At 44.9% G+C, this 9,646-nt stretch overlaps 1 pseudogene; it reads left to right on the forward strand.

Annotated features, from left to right (window-relative positions):
- The first annotated feature begins 713 nt into the window (after nt 1-713).
- LOC782052 (transcription factor BTF3 homolog 4 pseudogene) lies at nt 714-1,562 on the forward strand (annotated as a pseudogene).
- The last annotated feature ends 8,084 nt before the right edge of the window (nt 1,563-9,646 follow it).

Genomic DNA, 9,646 nt, shown 5'->3' on the forward strand with positions numbered 1-9,646 from the left:
AGCAGCAGCAGCAGCAGAGGATTCTGGGAAATAATTTTGATACCAAAAAGCAAAAGGGGCAGAATCTTTTTATTAAAATCTCCACATTTACCTAAGTGTATGTCTTTATTCCTTAGATAAAGTGTGAGGAGCTGGCAGGTGGGGAAAATCCAAAAACCCTCCACATGTTTTGCAGTGTTTATAAGGTTTAGGTAAAGATTTCACCAAGGCTTCAGAAAATTACCTCTCCTCCCTTGACTCAGCTCTCTGTCTGGGAGTGTAAAGTATAGTTGGAGAAAGCGACTTTACTTTTGTCTCCACTGAGACTGGGACAAACAAGTAGCATCCTTAAAAACAGTATGAATAGAGAATTCCCTGGTGGTCCAGTGGTTAGGAAGCCACCTTGCAATGCAGGAGATGCAGGTTTGATCCCTAGTGGGGGAACTAAGATCCTCTGTGTCATGGAATCCCACGGAGCAAGTAAGCCTGTGCGCCACAACTGGAGAGTGTGTGCCCCAATGAAAGATGCCACATGATGCAACTAAAACCTGACATAGATAAAAAAGAAATAAACCACAGGGTGAATAGAGGAACGATGCCACTGGGTGAGTGACTTGCAGCAGGGTGTTGGTTTGTGACATTTTGCACAAAGCTCAACTGGAAGCTGCTTTGTCTTTAAAGGTTGCAGCTCACGCGGGGATGCAAGATGGCAGCTAGAGGGAGGCCCCGCGTGTGCGCCTAACCTCAGCTGGTCTGCCCGAGACCACCTGAGTGCCAACCCTAGTCCCCCCACGTGGCCCCATTTCCGCTCCAACAAGATGAAAAAAAACTATCATGAACCAAGAGAAACTCTCCAAACTGCAGGCACAAGTGCTCATCGGTGGGAAAGGAACTGCTCGCAGAAAGAAGAAGGTGGTTCATAGGACAGCCACAGCAGATGACATAAAACTTCAGTTCTGTTTAAAGAAGTTAGGGGTAAACAATATCTCTGGTATTGAAGAGGTGAATATGTTCACAAATCAAGGAACAGTGATCCACTTTAAGAACCCTAAAATTCAGGCATCTCTGGCAGCAAACACTTTCACCATTACAGGCCACGCTGAGACAAGACAACAGACAGAAATGCTCCCCTGCATCTTAAACCAACTTGGTGCAGACAGTCTGACCAGTTTAAGGAGACTGGCTGAAGCTCTGCCCAAACAATCTGTGGATGGGAAATCACCGCTTGCCACTGGAGAGGAGGATGATGAAGTTCCAGATCTTGTGGAGAATTTTGATGAGGCTTCCAAGAATGAAGCAAACAATTGAGTTAACTTCTGGAGAAGATAAATCTTGAAGAAGTTACTGGGAGCTGCTATTTTATATTATGACTGCTTTTTAAAATTTTGTTTATGGATCTGATAAAATCTAGATCTCTAATATTTTTAAGCCTAAGCCCCTGGACACTGCAGCTCTTTTCAGTTTTTGCTTATACACAATTCATTCTTTGCAGCTAATTAAGCTGAAGAAGCCTAAGAATAAAGTTTGAGACAAAGATAAATAAAATTCTTTGCCTAGTAAAAAAAAAATAATAAAAAAAAGGTTCCAGGTTAGCGTAGTAAGGGAGTAATCAGTTCAGTTCAGTTCAGTTCAGTGGCTCAGTCGTGTCTGACTCTTTGTGACTCCATGAACTGCAGCACGCCAGGCCTCCCTGTCCATCACCAACTCCCGGAGCTTGCTCAAACTCATGTCCATCGAGTCGGTGATGTCATCCAACCATTTCATCCTCTGTCGTCTCCTTCTCCTCCTGCCTTCAATCTTTGCCAGCATCAGGGTCTTCTCCAATGAGTCAGTTCTTTGCATCAGGTGGCCAAAGTATTGGAGTTTCAGCTTCAGCATCAGTCTTTCCAATGAACATTCAGGACTGATTTCCTTTACGATTGACTGGTTTGATCTCCTTGCAGTTCAAGGGACTCTCAAGAGTCTTCTCCAACACCACAATTCTAAAGCATCAGTTCTTCGGCACTCAGCTTTCTTTATAGTCCAACTCTCACATCCATACATGACTGCTGGAAAAACCACAGCTTTGACTATGTGGACCTTTATTGGCGAAGTAATAGAAGTACTTACTGTGTATCAGGTACTGGGTACTAAGTACTTTCCATGGATTATCGCACTTGGTCTTTTAACAAAACCACCCTGTGAGGTGGTCAGTTATGATCATCCTCATTACATAGGAGAGGACGCTGAGGCAGAGAACAGTTGATTAACTTGTCAGTGGTTAGCACTGGAGATGAGACTGCACACCCAGACAGTCTGACTCCTCAGCCTATGCTTCTAACCACGATGCGCTCCTGTCTCCTGAAGGGCAGGGCAAAAACTGCACCAGCATTTTTGGAGCACCTACAGTATGCCCGGTGCTGCACTCAGCCTTTCTATACATCATTCACTTATTTTCTTAACAACACTGTGCAGTTGGTTCTGTTAGATTCCCATTTCACAGAAGAGGAAACTGAGGACATATGTCACATGATTAGTATGATGGAGCTGTGGGTGGGGGTGGGAATGAAGCATCATATGGGCTTGAACTTCTGCAGCTAAGCATCAGAATGACTAAAAACCCTAGCAAGGACATACACCAGTTTCCATAAAGGTTAACCTAGAGGCCTCACGTAACTGGTCATGAGTATGCTCAGACCCTGCAAACATGTGAGATTTCTCTCCCTGGGTGGTGCTACCCAGAGGTTGCCCTGAGGTTTCTGCTCTGCCTCCCACTGCAATGACTTCCAGCACCACCCTGCATCCCTCTGCTCTGAGTGGCTCACTTCTCAGGGTCCAGTGGAAACCTTTGGTGCTGCCGGTGGACAGACAGGGTCTTTGGTTTGTTTGTCTGATTGTAGTAATAAATGAATAGCAGATAGAAGGAATTTCAGGTACTTCTGCATCACTTTGTTCCTGTTACCAAAATTGTTCTCCATCTTTTTCAGGCAAGAAGAAAGGACCAGCAATCAATGGAATGGAAAAGTCACTAAAAGCAGTGTTTCAAGATGACAAAGATGCTCCCAACCCACGTGGGCAGGTTGAGGGACAGAAGTTTACTGAACATGTCTTGACTTAGCAAGGTTGGCTGAAAGCTGAATTTTATCATTTATCCTTTATTGAACTTCACTTGGTTACTGTGCTCCGTACTTTGGTGTTTTAGAGATTAAACTGGTGGTCCCTTCCCCTCCCCCAATCTCTTTTATCCCTGTTCTGTGCTTAGTCACTCTGTTGTGTCCAGCTCTTTGTGACCCCATGGACTGTAGCCTGCCAGGCTCCTCTGTCTATGGGGATTCTTCAGGCAAGAATACTGGAGTGGGTTGCTATGCCCTTCTCCAGGGGATCTTCCCAACCCAGAGATCAAACCCAGGTCTCCTGCATTGCAGGCGGATTCTTTACAGTCTGAGCCATCAGGGAAGCCCCTCTTTTATCGCTACACTGTACTTACCTTTTATGATCTGGAGATTGGCCATCTCAGTGACTTATGAAATGAGAGATGTCTACAACTGAAAGGTGTACCCATGCCTCATCATTTGAAGACTTACTATTTGTGCTTGAGTTGTTTTCCCAGACACAGAGATAGATTGGCAGTGAGCCATCCATACTACGTTGCTTCAAGCCCCCTGCCTCTAGAAGCGAGTGTAACCCAAGCCTCCTCAAGCCTCCTGCATTTATATGGATGGGGACTCAACTGGCCCTGCTCCTGCCTCACCACTATGGGTACCACAGCCCTGTACTCCAGTGTGTAATGAATGAGCCAGCCCCATTCAGACTGCTACCAAGGCTTTGCTGGGAGCTTATGAGCTGGTTTTTTTTTTTTTTTTAATTATTTTAATTGGAGGCAAATTACTTTACAGTATTGTAGCGATTTTTGCCATACACTGACATGAATCAGCCATGGGGGTACATGTGTCCCCCATCTTGCACCCCCCTCCCACCTCCCTCCCCATCCCATCCCTCAGGGTCGTCCCAGTGAACTGAGCTGGGTTTCTATTTTGGACCCTCTTGTCGTTGCCCCAACGGTGTAGTCTCCTAATGCTTCTCACCTCGCAAACCCTAAGGGTGGCTATGGTGCCCAACCCCTCTGCAGTTTTCCTGCACAAAACCTCCATGCAGAGGTGAAGCTGTGCTCTGCACCATGGTGTGTGTCCTTCTCCCCTGCGGGGTCTCTGAGTCTCCCAGGTCCCTACTGCACACATCTTCCTGGGTTTCTGTCTGCAGCTTTCTCTAACAGCATCAGCCATAAGTCCATGGGGCTGACCCGTGTCAGCACCAGACACAGCATCTCCACCAGCCCATCAGACATGCCCAGACAATGGTGCATCCCAAGAGTGAGTGAAAATTAGTATGAGACTGGGACTGCAGTCTGTGATGTAATTTCAAGACATAATTATGTTATTCTGACAAATTCGGCTTAAGGGTTAGAGTGAAGCCAATGTTTCCATTCTGACCTGGAACACACTGCTTTGGCCTTTTAGCCCTGGCTACTCCATGCGCTGTCCCTGACCTATGGCACCTGCATCACTCCAGAACCGTTCAGAGATGCAGTCTCAGCCTCCAGCCTCGATATACTGAATATAAATCTGCATTTTAAGCAGCCCCTGTGGTGGTTTACATACACATTTAAGCCTGAGCAGCACTGCTCTATGCTGTAACTGACAGATCAGGCTATACCTAAAAAATGATGCTGAAATGATTTTCCAGATTTGGGGAGCCATGCAGTGTAGCATGTCTCAAGTAAACCCAATGAGTGCTTGCCATTAAATCCCTACAGAGATTTTTGTTTTGTCTTTACCACTTTCATTTAAATTCATATTTTATCTTGGGATTTTCCGATATTCATGTTAGTCAATAATGGAGCTTGATATTGTATATTAACTTGAATTCTCCTTCTCCTCCATTCTTCTTGGGTTAAGAACTCTGATAATAGAAGAAACGTATAGAGCTGACATTCAAGGAAAATCCAGAAAATGAATTCCTTTTTTATCTTTGGGCTCAGCAGTGCCAATGAATGAGGTACTGTAATAAAACCTTTTTATATGCCTGTCATAGAAAGACAAACCTTTTCCAAAGGAAATAGATTTGAGTATTTGCGAGATATGATAAACAGCCTGACAAAAAAGGGCCTGAATTTCCCTTTTAAATGTTCAGGAGGGGAAGGTTTTAACTTCTCTTGTCAGGTAAAAAAAGAATTCATTATCAAAGCCACTCCAGCTGAAATTCAGAAATGAGAACTAGACTGGATCAGAGTGGAAAGCAATGATTTAGAAATGTGTTAAAGGGAGCAGTTTAATGAATAAAGTGTCAACTTTCTATAGGAGTAAAAATAAATCATGCATTGGCATAACCAGTTTTGTCGCCACGAATTAGCTGGATGTAGCTGGCTCCGGCACTCCACGGTGTAAGGAGACATTAAAATCTAATTCTCACTAAGATCTGTACGTGTGAATTGCTGATAATGATGTTAATAATGGCATTATATCCATTTTATGACTACTCTATTCCAGAAAGAGCTAAAGGGAAAAAGAAAACAAGGAACATTTGAATGAAAATAGCCCAAATTCTCGCTTTTTTCTCTTAGCAAATAGCCTTGAGCCCTGGAATCATTTCGTCAGGAAAAGTCCAGGTACAGAATTGCCTGGACCCTTGGAGTTGTCTGTCTGGGGTCTTGGTTTCCAGGTGAGCTGCCTGTCTTACTTCCCAGGGCTGCTCTGACAAAGTGCCACCAGGTGCCTTAAACAACAGAGATGGGTTCTTGGACAGTTCTGGAGGCCAGGAGCCCTACAACAAGGGTTTGGAAGTTGGTGCCTTCTGAGAATCATAAGGGAGCATCTGCTCCATGCCTCTCCCAGCTGCTGGCGATTTCCTGCCGGTCTTTGGTGTTCCTTGGACTGTAAACGCATCCTGCTGATCTCTGCCTTCGTTTTCACACGGAGCCCTCCCCATGTGTGTCTGTGTCCAAATTTTCCTTTTTTATAAGAACACAAGTCATGTTGGACTAGGGCCCACCCTGTGGCCTTATCTTGATTACACCTGCAAAGACTCTATTTCTAAATAAGGTCACATTTTGAGGGACTGGGAGTTAGAACTCCAAAATATCTTTTTGTAGGAGACATAACTAAACCCATAATACCAGGTGAGGCTGTTTTATAATGAGGTTGTTTGATTTGCTAATAACTAAACAAGGCTATGGTTTTTCCAGTGGTCATGTATGGATGTGAGAGTTGGACTGTGAAGAAAGCTGAGTGCCGAAGAATTGATGCTTTTGAACTGTGGTGTTGGAAAAGACTCTTGAGAGTCCCTTGGACTGCAAGGAGATCCAACCAGTCCATTCTAAAGGAGATCAGTCCTGGGTGTTCTTTGGAAGGAATGATGCTAAAGCTGAAACTCCAGTACTTTGGCCACCTCATGCAAAGAGTTGACTCATTGGAAAAGACTCTGCTGCTGGGAGGGATTGGGGGCAGGAGGAGAAGGGGACAACAGAGGATGAGATGGCTGGATGGCATCACCGACTTGATGGACGTGAGTTTGAGTGAACTCCAGGAGTTGGTGATGGACAGGGAGGCCTGGTGTGCTGCAACTCATGGGGTCGCAAAGAGTTGGACACGACTGAACGACTGAACTGAACTGAATTGAACTGAAAACTATGGAAGCAAATGAAATGTCCATCAACAGAAGAATGGATAAAGAAGATATACATATATACATATATACAATGGGATATTACTCAGCAATTAAAAGGAATGAAATAGTGCCATTTGCAGAGATGTGGATGGACCTAGAGACTGTTTACGGAATGAAGTCAGAAAGAGAAAAACAAATATCTTCTAATATTGCGTATATGTGGAATCTAGAAAAGTGGTACAGATGAACTTATCTGCAAAGCAGAAATAGAGACAGATGCAGAGAACAAACTTACAGATACCTAGGTGGAAAGAGTGGGTGGGATGAATTAGGAGCTTGGGATGGACATATATACACTATATGTATAAAATAGATAACTAATGAGAACCTACTGTATAGCACATGGAACTCTGCTCAATGTTATGTGGCAGCCTAGATGGGAGGGGAGTTTGAGGGAGACTAGATACTAACATCGGAGAAGGCAGTGGCAACCCACTCCAGTACTCTTGCCTGGCAAATCCCATGGACGGAGGAGTCTGGTTGGCTGCAGTCCATGGGGTCTCTAGGAGTCGGACACGACTGAGTGACTTCACTTTCACTTTTCACTTTCATGCATTGGAGAAGGAAATGGCAACCCAATCCAGTGTTCTTGCCTGGAGCATCCCAGGGATGGGGGAGCCTGGTGGGCTGCCGTCTCTGGGGTCACACAGAGTCGGACACGACTGAAGCGACTTAGCAGCAGCAGCAGCAGATACCAATATATGTGTAACTGAATCACTCTGCCGTGCACTTGAAACTAACACAACATTGTTGATTAACTATATTCCAATATATAATAAAAACTTTAAAAAAGAAATTCATTTGACTCAGTAACTTATTAACAAACATACAACTGATGCAAATGTCATTAAACACTACTTAATCTTCCTATGGAAAGCTCCGGTAGCTCAGAGGTTAAGAATAAGCCTACCAATGCTGGAGCTGCAGGAGATGCAGGTTTGATCCCTAGGTTGGGAAGATCCCCTGGAGGAGGAAATGGCAACTTGCTCCAGGATTCTTGCCTGGAGAATCCCATGGACCAAGGAGCCTGGTGGGCTATAGTCCATGTGGTCACTAAAGAGTCAGACACAACTGAGCAACTAAACAGCAACAGCAGCCTCCTACATGCAGTAGTCTCTGAACTCTCCTCTCTTCTCCCCTCCTTTCCCCTCCCCTTTTCTACTCTTTCTTTCGATTCTCCTTTCTTCCATCCCATTTTTAAAAGACGCTAATTTGCACTTTTTAAATTGATTTTATGATGCACGAGTGAATTCCAACCTGCAGTTTAAAAACCCAGTGGAAGAGACCACTAGCTGCTCATGCAAATCATCATCCCTCTTCCGGTCACACGGTGAGATGACGTTTTTCCGCCTTCTGTGTATTTCAGTGTGACCCTGCACCCAAGTCCTCTCCACTGGCGTGTGAGTGGAGGCAGCGGGTACAGCTGCCAAGCCCAGCTCTTATGGGTCCTTCATGCTCCTTCCCCCTCCTGGTGAACTGGGAGGGCAGTTCTCAGGGAGACTTATGTAGCTGCCTTCTGAAGATGGCAGAGGCTTTGTCAGCCTGGGCACCTGGACTCTTACAGGAGAGAGAAATTCACTTCTTAGTCTTTAGGCTCCTAAATCTTTGCAGTTCTTTGTAAGGATAACTTAGTAATATCTCATCCTCACTTATCCAGTGACCGAGTAGAGATTTGACTTTTGAGAGATAACAGACCTCTGTGTAACACTCCTTTGTAGCTGTGGCCATCTTTCTGTTTACAGGCCGAGAGCAAACCTATCCAGGTAAACAGAGGCTGCCTGCCCCATTGCCTCCTAAATACGAAAGTCTCAGAAGATGCTCTCTTCACCAGGGCTATGCTGACTGACTGAGCTTGGTACATGCGAGATGGGCACATTCACACGGCTGCTGCTGCCTTTTTATGCACAATGGGAAACAGCACAAATAAGATGAAAGCACAAATTTGTAAGAACGAGAAGACCAGATCTGTAATGGGAAAACACACTCCAAATCTGAGTTATCATGACAAATTACCCATTTAATGCTAACGCATGCTCTTTGGATCTCTCCAGCAGGCAGTGAGGAAAGATGGCCATTACGTATTGGCTCTCCCTGCATGCCTGAGACAGAGAAGCCCATTGTGTTATGTGATGCAATGCTTGACATTTCCTTCCTCCTTCTGCTTTTCTTCTTTGATGTATTAAGTTTCCACCTGTATCTTACTTGGCTTTGCATGTGGCACTAGTGGTAAAGAACCCACCTGTCCTTGCAGGAGACGTAAGAGATGTGGCTTCGATCCCTGGGTCAGGAAGATCCCCTGGAGGAGGGCATGGCAACCCTCTCCAGTACTCTTGCCTGGAGAATCCCATGGACAGAGGAGCCGGGCAGGCTCTAGTCCATCGGGTTGCAGAGTCGGACTGATGCAACTTACCGTGCATGTACTTACTAGCATGTTGTTGCTCGAGATTTGCTCTTTACTAAGTAAGGAAAACCAAATGATGGAATTATAGTTCATTTTCTTTTCTTCCGATATTCACCAAATGGCAACCTTGATGAGCTGCCATGATTTCAAGGGTAGCAGGAGCAGAGAAGGAGAGAAAACAGGGACCTGCATCATTTCTAAACTGAGTTCATTCACATGTCATCTAGAAATGACCATGAAAAGACACAAAGTTCTCTTGTATAAGACTTGACTTTAGGTAAATTCAGTTTCCATAATCATCCTATTGAATGGAAGTACCACAGAGCCTTACAACTTCTAGTCCAACTCTCCCTCTTTACAGGATACTGAGCCCAGAGAGGATAAGGGCCAGGTCCAAAGTCACAAAAATTAGTTTTTGCCAGAGTCTGTACTGGAGTCTACATTTCCTTCATGCCTGAGTTTCTATTAGAGTATGCTACATCTCCTCCTTCCCTTGTGGCTCCGCTGGTAAAGAATCTGCCTGCAATGCTGGAGACCTGGGTTCAGTCCCTGGGTTGGGAAGAT

The sequence above is a fragment of the Bos taurus genome, chromosome 14, assembly GCF_002263795.3.
Source record: "Bos taurus isolate L1 Dominette 01449 registration number 42190680 breed Hereford chromosome 14, ARS-UCD2.0, whole genome shotgun sequence".
Taxonomy (NCBI): Eukaryota; Metazoa; Chordata; class Mammalia; order Artiodactyla; family Bovidae; genus Bos; species Bos taurus.